Source organism: Hetaerina americana, unplaced genomic scaffold (genome assembly GCF_022747635.1).
Source record: "Hetaerina americana unplaced genomic scaffold, ioHetAmer1.1.p SCAF_3, whole genome shotgun sequence".
NCBI lineage: Eukaryota > Metazoa > Arthropoda > Insecta > Odonata > Calopterygidae > Hetaerina > Hetaerina americana.
Genome location: NW_027286874.1, coordinates 54,820,684 through 54,841,076, shown reverse-complemented (window position 1 = coordinate 54,841,076; position 20,393 = coordinate 54,820,684). Strand labels below are relative to the sequence as shown.

At 48.6% G+C, this 20,393-nt stretch overlaps 1 protein-coding gene across 1 annotated transcript in view; it reads right to left on the bottom strand.

Annotated features, from left to right (window-relative positions):
• LOC139690131 (uncharacterized) overlaps window positions 1-11,034 on the bottom strand; it is a 188,677-nt gene extending 177,643 nt beyond the window's left edge. Inside the window, exon 1 of the mRNA XM_071587377.1 lies at window positions 9,156-11,034. The gene's annotated coding sequence lies outside the window, so the exon portion shown is untranslated. The remainder of the gene's footprint in view (window positions 1-9,155) is intronic.
• Window positions 11,035-20,393: the final 9,359 nt, after the last annotated feature.

The window sequence follows — 20,393 nt, the reverse complement described above, 5'->3', positions numbered from 1 at the left end:
ACTCTTCCTACATATATGAACTTTTCTACCTGCTCTAGTGCATATATGTCCCCATTTTTAATTTTCATTTTAGCCTTTCTACTTATTCAGAATTTCATCGTTTTTTCTTAAAAAGGTGCATATCAATTACACAAGTAATAATAAATATTATGAAGTAGTTGTGATATAAATTAGATAACTTATTATCACAACTTTTCTAGGACGGGTGTTTAAATATCATTAGAGACGCTCATATCTTGTGTAGTCCCCTCATACTCTACCCACATTATAAGGTGTGAACCGTCAAAGTACGAGGGTCATCCGGAAAGTAGTACCCGTTCGTGCCGCATGAAGTGCTGACGACGCGAGTAGCCGCTGGACGAGGTCAGATAGCTTCAGTGGCTTGTCTGCCTTCTCTGAGCCAAGTTGCGTGACGCTAGCATTGCCTGTGTTGTTTCTGTGATTGTTTACAATGTTTAAAAAAATTGAGAACGCCGCCAGTTGTGAAGTGAGGGCAGTGATTAAATTCCTCAATGCAAGAAACGTTCGCCCATGTGATATTCATCGCCAATTAAAGGAGGTGTATGGAGACAATGTAATGGACGAGTCGTCTGTTCGGCGGTGGTGTCGCAACTTCAACATGGGGAGGGGGAACACACACGACGATGAGCGTTCGGGGAGACCGTCTGTCATTACAGACCAACTGGTGAGCTCAGTTGACGAATTCGTGAGGAACGATCGGCGCGTCACAATTGATGACATCTGTGAGCATTTTCCCAATGTTTCTCGAACAATTGTTCATGAAATTGTTAAACACCATCTGCATTATGCAAAAATTTGTGCAAGATGGGTCCCTCGCGTATCTCAATGAGCTGGCGGCGAAGGACTATGCAGCAGGAATACAGAAACTTGTCACACGTTATGACAAATGCCTTAATTTGCTTGGAGATTATGTTGAGAAGTAGTTTAAAGTATCCTCTTTCAAATAAAATTTTTTATGTTTGTTAATATTTACTTTTGTGTCTTTATTTCACGAACGGGTACTACTTTCCGGATGACCCTCGTACGTCTGGCTGTTACAGACATGCTAAAAATTATGAGGTGGGGCTGTCTTGCTCGAGGTTTAGCAACCAATGGCATTAAGCAAATTGCAATCCACTTGACTACTCTTCAGTCCGGCTTGTTTTGAGTGAAGTTGCTGATTCGCTCACCTAAAAGGTTCTCCTAAAATGAAAAGTTATGGTATGTTGAAAATTATACAATACGGCGTCACAGGAATACGACGTCAATGGGAGAATAAAACTTGATTGGACCACCAGATAAGGAGATAAAGGTTAATTTTAGCACAATAATTTCTTTGTGAGGCAAATGGATTCAATAATATGTGAATATGTAAGTAGGCTTCAAAGGCTACTACGTATGGAGGGAGAAGGCTACTAATTTGATTGCTGCACAGCGGAAACTCGTCATCAATTATTATTTCAGGGTCACAATATCAACAGTTAACGTTAATTCCATTAAGCGAATGAGTAATTAATCCATCGATCAGCCCATAGTAATTATTACGTAATATTCCAATTAATATTTCCGAATAAGTCCAACCTTTCTTTAAAAAAAATATGACCCAAATTGCTAATTGGATCAGTACCGCTGTGCCACGGTTTTTATTTAAATTCAAATATGTTACATGATGGCACAAACTATATGGGGCAAACAGTTACCCTAGAAAACAGTCAGCACAATTGAAAATTATTTTTTTTTTAATCTATGCACAATATTCGACTGTAAAATTTTAATTATTAATAATGTGATTAGACAACACAAAATTAATGTTAATGGTTACGACGTTATTAGTGCCTCATCTAAATTTTAACGTAATTTCATCTAGCACGTAAGCTGACGTTGATGGGATATTAAAATGAGGGGGCGCGATGGATTCCGTTGCACGCAAAAAACGCACAAAATTTATTAATAATCTTGACATCCGCGGCCGTTATTACGGAGGCATAAGGAGGAGTTTATGACGCCCGACGTGGATTTTGAGATGACATCCAACGACAGCGTTAATTAAAACAACCTACATCTTGGATTCCCCACCGAGGAGGGGTTACAATCATTTATTTCGCACTTTTTCCCGGAGCGGCAACGGCGAAAAGAGCAAGTGGCAGCTGCTTGCCATCTGCGTGCTGCGCAAATTAATGATCGAACTAAATGACAAACACAAGCCTCCACCACAACCTCCTCCTCCTTCGCTCCATTTAAATTCTCATCACCTGTATCTCATCAATTGATCTTACGCACATTCTTGCAAGCAAGTGGCCCCCCCATCACTTTTCGGCCGGTGGCGGAGGGCGCGCGGGGTTGGGGAAAAGAAATCAATTATTAGGGCGCACTATAAACCCATTAGTGATCGAATGTGGTGCTAAAAAAATATGGAGGTGGGTAGAGGCGGTTGTAGTCCTTCGAAAAGCCTTGGATATTGATTCTACCACAAGCAACGCGGAGCGACCGCCCATTTCGACGTCTCGAAATGGGAGGTGTCGGGAAATCTTAAGGTTATCTCTCCAGCAGCCGGGCGCTTCAACGCTATCTCCCTTGGAAAAAAACCGGTGGGGGCGAATGGCACTGAGTGGCACACCAAATGCTACATAATCCCCTCCTGTCGACTTACTCCCTCCCTCTCTCTCTCTCTCCCAAACCCCAACAGTGTACAACTCCCCCTCCCTTGCTTCCGATAACGACGCATATTTATGAAGGGCAATCCTGGAAAGTTTTCGAGGAAACCGTAACGAACGAACCCTATGCGGCTCAATAGTCAGGGTCCCTTCCAATCAATTGATTTCCGGCACCAGGTGCATAATTAATTTTTAGTAACTCTTAAAGACCAAGGGTTGCAGAAGGAATGCAGAAATTATAAAAGAAAACCCTCGATGGAATGCCTTTCATATGGCGCCATATGTTGCGGTTTCTCTTTAAATGTGGACATAAAAACCGAAGGAGAAAACAGATAATATCATTGCGTCAGACATGACCTCTTTTCAGGTCACCCCCTTGAAGCTCTCGAACGTTTTCATGTGATGAATTAGTAAGTTTCAATATCTTCACATTCGAGTGCGAGTCGTCGAACGGGCAAAGGTTCATAGTTGGAATCATTTCATTGATTGCGCTAATTAATTATTAACTCATTCCCCAATGATATACACTCGGCCACGAGGAGAATATGAATTTTAAGAACAACAATTAAAAACATGATATTGTACACACCGAAAAACTGGGAGATCTTACTCGAAAAGTGTAACCGTATTTTTTTCACTCTACGCTCTATTACAGCACACCGCAACAGCTATACCTCCTGGATTACTGTACACTGATGTGGAAAAACACACTTAATGGCAATGTTCAATAATATTAATGCATAATTTTACAAAAGGCTGAAGCCCACACACTCACCGACACAAGCCTACGCGGCGACACAAGCCCTTGCAGGTTACTACGCAAATATAGCATGTCGTGAAATTATTAAAATTGATTTCCATGAAAATAGGTGACGACGTTACATGAAACATTAATGCGGTTTACTGAGTATGCTCACCGGATTATATAAAGGAGGCTATAGAAGTGAAAAAAAACTGTGCTAATAATATATAATATTTTTATTTATTTTGTATACTAAACGAAAAGTGAAGAGTCAGGCGTGATGTTGTGGAATCGAGACATAATGAAAACTTCGTTGCAATTTTCCACAGTTAAAACTTTATTGCCGACCATGGTTTCGATACACTGTATCATCATCACCTGATGATGATACAGTGTATCGAAACCATGGTCGGCAATAAAGTTTTAACTGTGGAAAATTGCAACGAAGTTTTCATTATTCATTTTGTATACTAAATACGAACCATATTTGTAATATCCATATAATCTTTATAAACCATAAACGATAAGCATCCCGAAGATCGGTTTGGTAGGTGATGGTAGAGTGAACCCAGTACTGAGCCTGACGGCGTGTGATGTTCACAAATCAAGGTAGGTGGGGCAATTCCTCTCCCTGTTCCGACTGACGTTTCCCAGGAAGATCTGGTCCCCAAAAAATCACACAGCATGGGTGTATGAAGTTTTGGGTCACAGATATGTACGTGTGGTTGTGTATACAAGGTTGTATAAAAAGTATCGGTAACAATTTTTCCCTGATGCGTGCGTGAATTACTGAACTCAGACCGTCGGCTAAGTGTGCCCATGATCGCAGATCATATTGGCATTGATAAGATGACAGTGCCCGCTGCATTTTCACTGAAAATTTGACAATATTTAAAGATCAGCGATAAACTCGTCCCGAAGTTCTTGACGGACGACCAAAAGCAGATGCCAGTGTCTGCTTGCGAAAACCTTCTGCAACGCGACGCGACGATTACCCAACCCCCTTACAGTCCCGAATCGACACCAGCGGACTATTTTATATTGCCAAAAGTGAAATCCTCCCTCAAAGGATACCTCCATGGGACCCTAAGTGGCGGCACAGGAGCTTGTGCGCGTACCCTTCCCAAAACCGCCTGCCAGGGAACCTTCCGAGTCTTGGAAAAACCGCTGTCAAAAGTGTGTCGACGCTCAATGGATGTAGTTTGAAGGATTTTAAGGCATTGTAGCAATATCTGAAATAAACTTATTTTTCCCAACAAATTGCCGACAATTTTTATACAAACAATGTATTATATTATTTAATAGATAATTATTACATAAATAATATTTATATATTTACACGCACTATTTACAACATGATGAGCGCAGGAGGCCATTTTAAGTCACATTTACTATCAGACACGTCATCTCAGCTGGAAGTTATTACTCACAGCGACGTTTGTACTCGCAGCGACCTTTGGCCTAGCCAGCGAATCACCGCCTCAGGCCATCGCCCACAGAAAATCAAACGCCATGATAAATAGGCGGATGCAAAAAGGACAGTGGAGGGTTTACTCCTTAGAAAAACTTGGGCGCCGCTTGCGCACTCCGAAACCGAACAAAAAAGCCTTTAAAATATCCAGTTGTCTGAGACAGGAGGTGGGAGGGGAAGCAAGGGACAAGGGAGAATAGAGCAGTTGGTTAAACACTCAAATTGCTTCAACCCCCTCTCACTCCAAATGACGTAGTAACCCCCCCCCGCCACCCCCCCGCACCACCAACACCACCTCACATCCCCGCTCTGGCTTTCTTGCGTGCGTGTGTCAATAACCAATCTCCTAAAGTGATGAAGTGATTTACGGAGAGGTCCCCGAAATGAGTCGCGCCCATTAAAGAATGAAGGGCCCTCTCGGCCCGCCGGGCGGAGAAGGCATTCAGGCGCAATTTGCGAATAGCGACGGCGGGAGACGCCCACGAGTTCCCTCTCTCTCCCCGAAAGCCGGTACACGAAAAGCCCCAACAAAGGGAGCGAGAGAGAGAGGAAGTGAGAGAGAGGACTCTCCGCGATGGGATGGAATGGAAAAGTCTGGGCAAGTAAGGCGGGTGGGGGCGATGAAGAAGGGGAAGGAAGAGGCGCGAGGGATGAGGACGGGGGAAAAATGCTCATTTTTTTCCCCTCCATTGAATTCGGGGATCGGATTGGTGCGGCGTACTGTGTCTTGGCTTGCAGAGCCTAGAGCACGGGTTCCTACTTCTGCGGTGGGCGGATTTTTCGGAGCTGTTCCGATTCCCACTCGAGCACCTTTGTGTAGTGCACTCAACGACTCGTATATTTACCTTCATAATAAGCGACCAGCTCTGGGTGCCTCCAGCTTTCAAAATCTCGTACACCAATCATTACATGACATAAATAGGCAAGAGGCGAGCGACTGTACCTGTATTTGTGTATATGTATGCGAAAATATATTTTAATGTTTATTATACGAGTACAAGTCCATATTCATGCATGATTGGCAGTGTCTTGAGGCCCTCCGGCACTCTCCCTTGCGGTGGCTTGCGGAATATCGTGTATACGTAGATGAAGAAGAATTTTATACGAAGAAGACTCCTAGGAGGCTATAGGGAAATGAATGTCAATAAGGTACATGATCCTCCCATTGGTTATAACTAATTCTTAACCCTTTAGGAGTCATCCTCATGCGTAGCCGGTTGTTGGTTGGCTTCCTGTTACCCTTACCACGTCTCGTAAAAATACTAGCTCAGCCAAATTACCCACCCACTTCTCCCAATAGGGGATAAAATTACTTCGGCTGGCTGGTCGTCTCTCACAATGACCACCGCGTTATTTCATCTGCATGCTGGTAGCAGCTGCCTTTTCCTTTTCAGTAAGCCGCTTCGTGAGCAGTTCGCTTGAAGTGCAATATTCGGCACCTTTACACTCCCTGCTCTCCATATTCTGACCTGTTTACAAATTACTATTAGATTACTTAATGGCTGTACATCACTCGTCGCCTGCTGATATATACCGATTCATCGTTGAATACATAAACGTCGAAGAGTGGTGTCAGGTTGTGTCTGATGGAGAGACAGACTCTGAGGAAAGAAGAATAGGGATAGGAGGAGGGAGAGTGGAGAGGGCTGAGGAACAAAACTGCAACACCATGCCGCATATCTTCTCTCCGGATCAATTCCGAAACCTCTGTTCCCTCTTAATCGTCCGTGGACATTAAAAAAAGATGAAAATGCGCTTTTCTCCAGGCTCCGTAATCTCATTCGAAAATTGACGTCGGCGCAGGTTTCCTCCAATCCTCCCCTTCAAAGTTTTCGAGTAATATCTTAAAGATGCAAGAGCTCGAGATTCAATTTTAATGCATTTCGGTTCACAGACGAGCGAACAATACCATTATCGTCGACTACATTCGCCGAGATAACACAGATCTGTTGGAAGGGACACTGCCTTGCTTTGAGCAGAGAAAATGGGAGTAGAAGCACGAAGAGAGGATTCCGTGACACTAAAAATGAATGGGAAACAGCCAATGACTGAACCAATACGTTGGAACCTATCCTTTATGCCAGATGCACCCTTTAAAGAGTCTCATACGAAAGTATTAGCAAGACCTACTGTCACGTTCTTCATGTCCAGACTATATAATTAAACAGCAAAGGTAGATAATCGGCAATTTGGTAAGAGAATGCAGAGAAATAAAGCAGTAGATGTTACGTGCATCAAAGGGTTTTTATTGCCACCGTATTTTGTGATTCTGCTCTTCATTGTTGGGCTTGCGACTGTATTTCGTGAGTGACAAACAAGGCAACGTAGGCACCTCAGGAATGCACTCTGAATACAAAATTTCCCCCAGCAAAGTGGTAGGTGAAAGTGTGAAACCCGACAGGAATAACCGGAGGAGCTCCAAAGCGCCGGGATTGGGATGCTCTCGGATGAATGTCAGAATCGACAATGACGACCAACATGACACATTTGAACACCAAATAAAAAGGAGGACCGAAAACACCCGGAACGATACGCTCTAAAGACCTCCCCTCCTCTTCCCTTGCCCTTTACTCCATCCCCGTGGCCGCCGGCGCTACAACCGAAGCTCATTTTGATGTTTTTCGAGCTTCAAACAAGTCCAAAGTATGGGCCGTAAACTCGCCCCAAAATCGTCCGCGCAAACAAAGTCAAGCACACATGTCCGTATTGTTTACAGGATTTGGAGAGGGGCGCGGAGTTCGGGAACGTCGGTGGAGTTGGGGGGGGGAGGGTAAAGTTTCCCCGAGAGCGGTGGGTGGCAAGGGGTGGAGACCAGGAGAGAGAGCCACACACATACACACACTCAGAATACTCACCCCGTGGGGCTTCCCATTGTACACAGCCCTCTCATAATACACACACACACACACGTGCAGGCCCACACGCATATCTCGCCAAGAGGTCACCCTTCCAATAATAGCGACAAACATGCGAGAAACAACTTTAAAACACCATCGACACAAAACCCTGCCCCAGTGGCGGTACCGGACGGACGGCCGCTGCACACGGGAAAACGTGACGCAGGGAAGCGCAATCTCTGTCGCGGAATGGGTTTTACAGTCGCTGGCGAGTTCCCTGCCGGTGGGATCGAGGGGGTTGAAGAGGTTATCGCAAGTGGGGGGGGGAGGGTGGAGGAAGGGTCGTGGAGTGTGAGTCGTGTGCGTGTTTGCAGGGGAGTGGGGGTCAAGGGGTTTAGGAGCGAGTGGGCACAACGTTTGTGGAATGGCATCCATAGGAGGGGGGGAGGAGGATGAAGGCTTATATGCGGCGAGAGAGATACACATTGAGAGGGAGGGAGAGAGAGAGAGACGGACGACCGATACACACCGGCCCCATACGAGAAGGGTTGAATGGTGGGGAAGTGGTGTGGGTGAAGTGCGGCGATGGCTTTGGGGTGGGGGAGAGGTTTGAATAGAGTACGGGGGGATGGGGCAGGGAGGCAGGAAGGAAAGGGACGCAAAGAGCTTGGAGTGGTTCAGGGGTGCGCGTGTATGGACCACAGGGAGTCATCCGCGGACGACCCCCACTCCCCCGCTTCCCACATCAGTATTCCACCCCCTTTTCTGTCCTCCTCTTTATCTCCTCTACGCTCCCATTCCTCCCTCTCTCTCTCCCCCGACTCCCCCGAAACCGAACCAATCCACCCTCCCGCCAATATCTCCTCCCTCGTTTTACTCCTCGTCGTCCAGCGGGAATCAATCGAATTCGCCCCAGAGCACTCCCCAAGGACGACGACGGTGTCCCATTCGGCTCAGGCATATCGACACGAAGAGGGACTCTCCGTGGAAGAGGAGAGGAGGGTGGATGAAGAGAGAGAGATGAAGGGAGGTAGGGGTGATGGGTGGTTGGTTGGATGGGAGGATTGGTGGTGAAGGATGAGAAGGGGCTCGGGAGGGATTTTGCGAGGGTGGGTGGTTGGGTGGAGGAGGAAATAGAGAGAGGGAGGGGGAGGTGAGGGAGAGAGGATAGTCGGCTGCCCCCTTTTCCAGAGCGGTCGCAAGGCACTCGCTTTGGACTTGCTCTCGGAAAAGGAGCCTCCCGCCCCATGTATTGACCCGTGGGATACGCGCCTCCTCCCTTAACCCCCTCCTCACTCCCTCCCTCGCCCCCACCCTACCCTGGCGCTCCCCCTCCCCCCCTTCTTCCCCACCTCTCCGACACGTACATACATACATACATGCACAATCCCACCCCTCCATCGCACCCATATCCCTCCCCGCATCCTGCCGCCCTCAAGCAGTTCCCTTACCTCGGCCGACAGGTGGAGTAGCTTCCTCCTCCCTTGCAAGTGTCCTCAGCCGAAAGCCCAGCGTGCTGCTGACTGCCGCTCCGATGCGGGAAGATGAAGGCTGGGAGAGGAGAGATCAAGTCCTGCAGGCGACGAGCACGACAACAAACGATTGGAGAGGACGATGATGATGTTCTGTTGTTTTATTTCTCTCCCTCTTATCTCTTGTTTAAGGGGGCGGGGTGGAAGTCCCGACTTCACTCACTTTTTTTCGTCGCTGGGGCTGTTGGTCTCGGTAGTTGTTGTCCTTCCTCCCTCCGTTCTCACACTCGGTATCTCTATTAGTTAACGCGCGTCGGCGTTGCTCTAAGGACACGAGGGGGGAGGGCCCAGAGAGGAATCGTGGGCGTATACACGATGTTGATCAGGCGGAAGAGGGCCGTCGTGGGGCGCGGGAAAGGGTTCCGTTCCGGATGGTCCAGAGAGCGGATCCTACCAAGGTCTCGACGGCCACAACAAAGGGAGACTGCTCCTCCCACTTTTTAGTTTCCCTTCCCTTCTGGCCGCCGCCGTCTCCGCGGAGGATAACGGGCCGGAATGACCACGGCCAGTGGAACACGGGGGAGGGGAAGAAAAGACAAAAAAGGCTGCGTGAGGAGGAACGGGAGGACGAGGGAATGCGGGGAGGGGGGAGAGGACGGGGAGGAGATAAACACGCACCACTCCCGCGACACCAAAAAGGAATTGAAGGAACTCCCGGAGCACAGGAAACAGGCTGATCTGAGGGAAAGATAGGAGGGGGGCGGGTGGGGGAGTTCGTCGACGAACAGAACCAAATAGACCGGCGGGAAGAAAAATAAAACTTTCGGAAGGGGGCGTCAAGAACGTCTCGACAACCGAGCCGGAGGAAAGGACAGCGGAAACAACGACGACGACGTCCGCCAAAACGTGTTTTCGTTCCGGAGAGATAGGAACGGAACGGTCAGACGTTTGGATCCTGTTATTATTTATTCGTCTCGTCACCGTTATTGCTATTTCGTTTTCAGATTATCCCTTTCACTCCACATCCTCTCCGTTTGGCTTCCTCTTCTTCCCTCGTTCGCGCGCCCTACCTTCCTCCGGTGGGGAGGTGTGTGTGCGTGTTTGTGTGCGTGCGGGGGTGAGTTTGTCGTTTCATTCAGGCCTCGCCGGAATCCCTTGTACCACCACAGACAGAAACGACGACACACGGCACCGCAGTCCTCACCCGCCGTCGGAGACGCCACCACCGACGGAATACCGCACCATTTGGGGGCGTGAGGAGGAGGAGGTGGCGGTGGTGGCCGACCACTCGGCCCCCCATCTGAAGAAACGGAGGGAAGGAAAAAAATGGGGGTTCCGCCCGCGAGGTTTTTCGTCGACTGGGAGAGAAGTTAGACCAAGGGGAGGGATGTCAAAGGGAGTGAGGGGACTGCCCACGGCGCCCCGCTGGTAACGGCGGCCACGCGCCCTCTCTCCGGAGAAGAAATAATCGGGGATCTCTCTTCGCTCGTTAAGGGTGAACTATGGGCGGTGGTTGGGGTGAGTAGGAGGAGAATGACAGGGGGGGCGAGTGGACACGACCCCCCCCACCGTATCCGTTCTCTCCCTCTCTTCTCTTCAGGGGCGATGATAATTGGGAAGGAGAGCGATGACTGAAGGGGGACAACGCCGCCGCTCGGAGAGGGGCTATGCAGCGGATGAGGAATGGTTGGATCTCCGGGGGAGAAACGTGGGTCCGGCCAGAGGCAGAGCGAGGGAGGCTGCGATGAGTAACCCTCCCCCCCCCGGTAAATGATGATGCGTGCACCGCTGCCACCACCCGTAGTGCACCTTTCTACGGCAGACTACCGCCTGCGACTGCTCGGCTGCTTACGGCGGTCTCGACTGAACGGGGAGAGAGATGGAGAGGGACACGGGATCGAGAGGGAGAGAGAGAACCTGTGGGAGGGGAAGGCAGGGGAGGAAGGGGAGGCCGAAACCTCTTTCTCCCTCCCCCTCATCCCTTCTCGCCCCTCCCCTGAACCGCTTCCCTCTCCCCTTCCATATGCAAGAACCCCCTCCCTCCCGGTCCCTCACCCTACCGACTCCCTCCCCGCTTCCTCCCCTACCCTACCGCTCCCCTCCGTCCCTCCGCCCGTCCTCCGTCCCCCTCCTCACATCCATTTTCCCTCCACATTCCCTCTTTTCAGGGTTCCGTAGGAAGGAGAGGTTGGGGAGAGGAGAGAGACAGAGGGGAGGACGGTGGAGGGGAGGGGAGAGTCATGGAAGGGGGTTTGAGGGAGAGAGAGAGAGATCGAATTCATGAGCGTTTCTTCCATTCGCTTCCGTTGCTCGATAAAATACCCTTTTCCCCGCCCCTCCCAACCCTCGTACCCTTGGCCAAACCCCTACTCCTCCAATGCTCCTTCCCATCCCGCCAACTCCGACTCCATCCCCACTTCTCTCCCTTCCTCCTCTCTCCTATTCCACCACCTAACGTGTGACACTGCGTTCGTTAGTGTGTGAGTGTATGTGCATGTGAACGTTTGTGTGCGTGATTGTGAGTGTGTGTATGTGTATGAGCGCGCTCGCGAAGCGTGGCTCTTTCCTAGGTCGGTAGGTAGGTACTAGGAGATAGGGTTTATGAGGTAAGAGCGTAGGGGGTACTGTCGTGCGGAAAGAGGAACGCGGGATGTGAGGGCCGGGGGATTTCGCGTGGCTATCCACCCCCTTTGGCGCCGGGGAGATGCGCCTCTAAGTCCGTCAGCTGGTTTTGCCCGGCTTACTCCCTCACTCCCTTCCCTCCCGCCCCCACACCGCACCCCGTTCTTCCCCGAAGAGGGAGATGCCTAAGCTACCGCACAGGGTATCGGGTGGGGGCGGGGAGAGGAGTTCCAGAGAGGTGGGGGTGGAGGAGCTCGGGAATGGTTAGGGTCGTTGAATAAAGGGGGAGTAGTGCACCCTCTTCCCTCCTCCTGCCGCTATCCTCCCCTTGCAACCCCCCCTTCTACGTACACTCTCTATCTTCTCCAGCCGCTTCCATTCCCCACCTCCCCTCTTGCAACCCCGCACTACTTGAGCCGGAGGGGGCCGCATGTGCAAGAGGAAGAGGGGGAGGGGTGAGCGAACGAGGGGGGTTAGGGCAGGGGGTCCGAATTCCGTCCGGAATCTGAGGAAAAGAAAAACCCTTCTATCCATCCTTTGCTTGCTATGCGTCGTATTCCTTCGAGCCCCCAAGTCCATCGCACCCGCCACCCCCCCTGCACCCAGCACCTACCGCACACCGTCCGAGTCTTCCCCGACCGATCCGAAAGCCGCGGGCATTTGTTATCTTCCTCCTTGGCCTATTGTTATTTTTGCTCCGGTAGAATTCCACAGGATCCTTGCGCTCGTTGCCGTTTCGAAAGGCAATGTTTCATTTACCCAGGGTTTTTGCGAGGGAGATGGGCGGGGGAGTAGGGCGGCGTAACGCAGCGGCCGAAGCCACGGAATTGGGAAGGAGGGGGAGTAGAGGGAGGGAGGCTGGAGAGAGGGAGGATAGGAGGCGTATTTGGGAAGTGGGTGCAGAAAACGGTCCGCGTTCCGGGTGCGCGGCCAAAAATTTCGTCGGGTTGTCCGTGGTGAATTTCGGGGATGTGACGGTGGGAGGTGGGGGGACGACAGGCGGTGGGAGGGGGGTCGCGAGTGCGGAGGAGTCGCGGCGGTTGTTGGCGGTGGATTGGGGGGGGGGTTACAGGGGAGTGCGGAGGGGGGAAAAGGAATCCCGAAACCCCGACGACGAAGTGTGTCCGAATCCGTGGAGTGGGAACGAAAGAATGCGGAGGTACTCAATTTCGCCCGTGTTGAAGTCCCTCTGGCAGAGACGTCACCCCCCCCCACCAAACCCTTCCTCTCCCACAAATCCCCCTTCGAAACCCCTTCTTCACTTTCCCATTCCTCTCCTTTCATTCCCACCCGCACCATATTCCCTCTCCCTCCTTCACATTCCCAACCTCTTCCCCGCTCTTGGAGTGCGGCTCCCCTCCCCCTTCCTCCACCCCCCACCGCATTTCCATCCCTTCTGTCTACCTCCTTTCCCCTCCAAGTCTCTCCCCCCCTCCACCAGGATTCTCGCTTTGCCACCCCTCTGCCTTCCCCTCGTCTCTGCCCCTCACTCACCTCTTCCCCTCCCCCCACACTGGTGGCCGTTCCCTCCACCCTACCCCACTACGCACGCGCTTTGGAATGGACTCAGGGTGTGGGGGCGAGGGGCCGAATCGGACTGAAAATAAGGCACACAACACACTTCTTCGCTTCACTCTCCCTCTTTCCCTCACTCCCTCACTCACGCCCCTTCCTCACCACTCCTTCCCACTCCAGAACGGAGAGGGAGCAAGAGAGAGAGAACAGAAAGAGAAAGAGAGAACACTGAAATTTTTCTTCTCCCAAACGACGGCCTCTATTCCTCTCCCCCCTCCCCGACCCCTTGCACCCTCTTTCCCTCCATACCCGAGCGACCCCTCCTCTCCTTCGCTCCCTCTCGACCACTCGTCTAACGAGGGACAGCTCTCCTTTAAAGAGCAAGCGGGCGAAATAATAATAATAAAAAAATAAAAGCGCGCACACAAACACACGCATTCGTACATGTACGTTTCGGTGAAAAATATCCCTCTCTCTCGCTCTCTCCTCCACATAAACACATGCATGCACCGCCACTCCTCCCCTCATTTTTTCCGCTGTCTCTCTCTGCCTGCCTCTCTCTCTTTTCATCTATCTTGACGTCGTGTGTCTCTTTTCCGTCTTCGAAATTCTCCTCCCACCCCCAGTACCATCGCTGCAACCCTCTCACGCGTGCTCCCGCCCTCCCTCTCTTAGGATCCCCTCTTCTTCATCCTTGATTGCGTCCAAATGATCTGCTCGACCGGCCAGAGAAGACTTCACGAGTTTTGATTGAATTAGCACCCAACCGCTCTCCTAGGCAACCCCACCGCTCCCACCATCCCTTCCGTTCCCTCTCTCGCCCACTCCCACTCATAGTTTCCCTCTCCAGGCAACGCCTGTCCCACCATCCCCGTTCCGCCCGCCTGCGGTGGCGAACTTTGATTATTGGTTATTAGGGGATTGGGACTGGAGGGTGGGCGTGCGGACGGGACGGTGGTGGTGGAGGTGGTAGCGGCGATGGTGCGGGGGGAGGCACCGGTGGGGTTTGGGAGTTGAGGAAAGGGAGATTCTCGTGCGGGAGGAATGGAGGGAGATATATAAAGGGGCGGTGGAGAACCCGAGTGAGTCTAGGGTGGTTAGGTTTGCGATGGTCGACGTCGACTGGGAACGATGAGTAAGGGACGGAGACACAGCAGGAGAAGAGCTGTCGGGATGGATATATATGTGCATATATGTGTATATATATATATATGTATTTATGTGCAGAGGGGTGAGTAGACTTCATGGAAAATATCTCATGCTCGACCTCTTCGTCGACTTACCCCATTCTTCGCCGTCCCCTTTATGTCTCTTCGTTCCCCTCTTCCCGCCCGAGCTGCCTTCCCCAATCATCATCATCATCATCATCATCTAGTCCCCACACCCACCCCCACAAATGCTTGGAGCGACTCCCCCCCCCCAATCCATCCCCGGGGTCCCTCCTCCCACGCCATCCCCGAAAGAACTCTCCACACACACAAACGGCTCCTCAAAGCGATTTGATGGTGGTGCCCCTAATTAGAAATAAGTTACTTACCCAAGGCGGCGACAGTTGAGCCACGACTCTTTCGGGTTAATTTTTTTTCCCTCATCACCTCTCTTCCCTTTCTCTCTCTGTCTATCTCTCTTCATTCTCATTTCGTCTCCTTTGTTTTTCCCGATGTGGCCACCCTACTCTCCCTCTCCACCCACAAGTCTCTTTCTCTTTTCATTTCCAGTGCGCGAGAGAGAGCACCCGACGAAAGGCGGGAGTTCGTGAGGGTTGGGAGGGGGTATCGGCGGGGGTAATGCGGAGGAAAGAAAGTTAAGGACAAAGAAGTGAGTAGGAGAGGGGAGGCAGGTGGCTGCTCTGCTTTCTCTCTCTCTCTCTCTCTCTCTTGAAAAGGGAGGATAAGGACTTAGATATACGTTATCGGAGTGAAACGACGATCGAACACCCGGGACATTTTTCGAATGCGTCGTTGTGTTAAGGCCGCGGTCGTGGAAGTGGGGAGAATGGAGGACGGGGAACGATGGGGTGGGGAGCGGATGCAAGTCAAATCGCAGGAAAACAATGAGATTCCAACCCGCGAGCTTTTATGGACAAATTTAAATTTTTAGCCACGTCGACTCTGCGGAAAAAAAATCACGTAAGAAAAAATGTCCGCTGATAAAATCTGTAAAAGGTGACCCAAAACTGACGGATATTGCCCTGCGTTTTGCCGAGTCGGGGCGACTGAAACATTTCTGCTCTGACTAAATTTGGATTAAGGTTACGGAAATTAAAATTCGGTTTTGATGGGAATAAGGGCTGGACAAAAATATATCCGTGACATCAAAATTGAAGAATTACACCAAAGGAATATTTCATATTATCATTCGCGGAGCAGTAGGACTGTCCTCGGGCTTAAAAAAAGAATCCTGCAATGTGCCCCGGTGCATATGTATTCTTCTTATCGATTTTTGTCCCGTGAACACTCACTCATGCACAGGCCATGCATTAATATTAACATTTCCGGGGAAGCAAGTGCTACTCCTTCCCATTTCCGGAGTAGTCTGATAAAAAGTATATGAGCGGAGTGAGACGTCAGCTACATCTACGATTTGAAATATTCGTGAAAAGCCGGGGGCGCACGTGGAATAACAAATGTCAGTCGTTCAAGTTTCGGAAGCCGTTGAATGCGTATTTACATACACACGTGTTCATGCATACATATATTTGTTGCGTATGTGTACGTGCATGGAAAGAAGGTTTTTTTTGCATTTAAAACTGCTTAAAGTATTTCATTCGAGCTGTTTTAAACAACTGAAGGATCTATCTACGCATTCAGAAGAACAAGAAGATGTATTCATGAAAACGAATGATCACGCCGGCTGACTACAATTTTATGCAATGGAATATTTACATAAACAATTCAAATTATGCCTAGGTCAATGAGTGACCGCATAGAAGAGGATTTCGAGTCAATACGATGTTTACATAAATTCGAATTGTTGGTTTAACATGAAGCCTTCTGAGCTCGAAGCAAATCACCGAAACAGAAGTGGCGATGGGTGCCAAGGGGGCGGGACTTCGCACACACGAGCACCTCGCTTTAACTTAACAGCAAAACTCGAGATCTGTATCGCACGACATTCACAATAGCGTACTTCATCGCGGAGATTAAGGTCGGACCTTCGTGTGTGTGATTCATTTAATAGGGACGGCGATGCATTTGATAACGCTTCGCCATCCGCGTCCAACTCAGGCGGTGATATGCTCGCCGACTCTGCCTGCCACCTTCGTAAAAAAAACCGCGCTCTGCGCCAACCAGGAGTGAGACGTGGTTTTAAGCAGATGGAAATTCTCGAGATGATAAAGAATTCAAAGAAACTACAATTTGCGGCCGATAAGGGTGCCCTCCTCCTTCAACGCTATTCTCAAACCCTCGCGAAACACTCGCTTCCCTCCAAGATGTTAAATGTATGCACATAATTTATTTGAGCATGGCCACTTTGATCTGTCTCTTCCTACCCTTTTTCCCTTCCGAACTATCCTCGATGAAACTCTTAGGGGCAATATTCATACGGCATACATAGTGGAATTCCGTAACGTTAACTGAATAGCACGGATATAAACACACCCCGATTTTCGCTCGATGCTGTTGAAGTTAAAAATGGTTGAGTAAAATCACGAAAAGAGACAGAGTTACCACGTGTGCCCCATATACATGGCATTTTATTTAAAAGTAAAGCAGATGCATCAGTATCAAATAGTGTGTGCCCATTAAGAAAATCATGGAGTGAGGAAGTACGTGACGACATTTAATCTAGGAATAGATTAATCCCAGATTCTGATAATATTTCACGATTTATTCGCAAGGCGTCACTTGCGTGAATATTAAGAGACTTTTCTGCTACGTTACATTATTTTCCATTACATTACATGTAATTTTTATCACGAGTTCCCCACAGTTTTTGTTTTGCTGCTGGTGACATTCCGCATAAGTCATTTAGTTATGACGGAAATGCATTCGTTTTTAGGATCGAGATCAACCACGAAATGTTGCAGAAAGCCCGCCGACTAGGAAACTCTCTCCTTACGAAAAATGTTTCTAATATTATTTATCTAACCCGCGGGAACCCTTTCAAAAATAGCTACCGCATACACGGCACTCAAACTCACACCTCTGGTCAATTTATCGACGCAGATACACAGCTTTTGGCATTGCCGCAAAGATTACCATCCTTATCAAATGAATGTAGGTTCTTTTCTTAGATAAATCATCCAACACATGCCATTTTAGCAAATGCGTTCGTATACCACGTCTAGTGGCATGTGCGCATACTGATATTGAAGATTCGATTCCAACTCAAAGAGGCAGAGGCGAAGGGCGAGGGAGAGAGAGAGAGAGATAGAGTGAGGTCTTCGGTCATCTGGGAATTCAAAGGAGATGATTCCGGGGAAATGGGCTCCGTGAATATCTTGAAGCTCTAAGACGAACTGCAACGTTCTCTTTACGTTCGCTGTTTGTCATTAACCAAATACCTTCTCCAGAATCAAAAGAGAACTTGGCGTGTGGTGGTAGTAGCAGTAGTTAAAAGAAAATAGGCGGCCGACAACTATGTTCAATTGCGTACGTGATATTTAATACTAGATATAGGGTAAGATGAAAGAATCAGAATATCATCATCATGGGTAATATACCAGTTAAAGAGCGAATGGAGTAGTTTAAGGCGTGATTTGATAGGAGAACTGAAGGATTTTTTTTTTTTTGTTGTCTCAGGCGTAACTTTGTGGAATTTGCATAACATATTGAAATGTAATGAAATAATTGACTTTGTAATTCCACACACTTTATTTAAAAAACACACGACCCAGGTTTCGACGTTGAACGTCATCGACCTGATGATGACGTTCAACGTCGAAACCTGGGTCGTGTGTTTTTTAAATAAAGTGTGTGGAATTACAAAGTCAATTATTTCATTACATTTCAACAAGAACTGAAGGATGTTTTTCGATGGTGCCTAAGAATTGCGACGCATTACGCATCGCACGAAACTTCTCGTTTGCTCCAAATCATTGCCCTCTTCACTTCTTAATGCTCTCTACGAGTTAGGAAAGAGTCCTAAAGTATAAAATCTTAAAATATAAAAATTTTTTTACCTCGATTTTGATTCATAAAATCAGGAAAAATAGGCATACATCTTCACAATGCCCCGCAAGCAGCCGCAAAGGTATGTGGCGGGGGGTGGTAGGTCACCAGTCATGCATGCACAATCGCAATCATGTCACCTCTACACAAATCATGATCATGCACTCAATCACACGAAAGGAGGTGGTTACATGCTACAATATTCAATTACAGGATACGTTCGTACAAATAATGCGGGAGAATGGTTAAAAAGATGGGCCTATTAAAAAAAATAACATGCAGGATATCGAACACAACGGATGTGGGTAGGTATAATCACATTGGCAACAAAATATATCCTCAGCAGGCTACAGTCTTGTGACGGAGCATATATATATGTATGTATCTCCCCCAAGATGTAACCGGAAGCCTTAGAATCATGCTAAACTTGACGATATCGCAGCAATAATGTGAATTTGAAGCTAATGATTATCTTTGAAAGGTATTTTGCGTTTTCCTCTTCGAGGCGTTGCCTATAATTATCTAAAACAATAATCCGGCGTGTTCCATTTTAGATTTTTTGGCGAGTTTTTCTGAGGATTCACCTCGGTCTGGGCCCATCAGCTGCTTCAGTAGGGCTTCCTTCACAAAATTGCTCGAGTACGAAACGGAAAGCAAAATAGTCACTCCCGACCCTTTCGCTTCGGAAAACATCCCCAACCCTCCCACTCTCAGCAAAGGGGACGCGTAATTTCTCTTGTGGGAACTGACTCCTACCGTTTTCCGCCACTAATTCGAAAGGAAGAAAAAAGGGCGACTGCCTTGCCACCAACGTAGAAGTTTCAAGCCATGAATTCCTTATTAATGTACAGGTTGACGGGAAAATCGACGTTTTTACTCTCCATCACGGCAAAAGTCGAGGGAGGGCCGCATTAATCGATTCCTTTCGAGGAGGCGGTGTGATGTAGGTACGTTCTGTACACGGATGACTCACCAATAAACCCCTGACAAATGTTGGCCCTTTTCAGGGCCAAGGGGCGCCTCTGTTGCTGGCGGCTCCCACAAAGGGGACCAAATGTTTAACGGTGGAAGAATTCGAGCGATTTTGGGGTGAAGGAGGGAACAAGGGGTGGAGAGAGGTTAAAAGGATGGGGGAGAAACCCGACAAGTTATCGCAGCCTGAAGGAGAATATTAAAAAAAACTCAAAATGAGGGGCTCGGGTGGGCGACTTTCCCAAACGTTAAGCTGTTCAAGTACTCGCAATCTCACAAATGCTCTCTCGAATGCGGTGTAATTGAAGATGCCGCACACTCGGCAATGCTTGCCGTCACGTGTCCGGTAACCGAACGGCGGTGCGGCGGCAAAGACGTCTGCTATGCCCCGCGGGAGTTTCGGCATACATTTGTGTTACATTAACTCCTATCCCGGGAAAATGTTTTAGACGGCAGGTTCTGGTGCATGATGTCGGAAAACGAGTTGATGCGTTAACATGGTAGAGGAACCGTTGCTGTGGAATATAACTCGCCACGAATTTCTGTCACGTCTTATCCCGATGAACTGAAAACCATTCGCCGACGCACTATTTAGTCAAAGTTAGCTGGCTTGTGTCAACATTTTATTAAATTCAACCTGGCCTATTTTGTTAAAGAGCCTTAGAAAATTCTGCTGATTTCCATGGGAATAAATATGATGGCAAATTTTCTTCCTCCCTAGTTGACATCGATGGTAGTCCATAGGATGGAAGAAGCTGGAGCGATATGATACGAAATAATCGTTACACAGGATGGACACGGGTGGATGGAATGCAATAACTATAGAACTAATCAAACTCCTGAATGATATAGAAATATTCTACCGAACACTCAAAAAACAGAGGGAAATAATTATTGATTATTATTCATTTTCATTGACATTCATTTTGGTTTAAAAATCCCCAATGAGTACGAAAAAATGTAATTCGTGGGTGACTTGTCTGTATTCAGAATC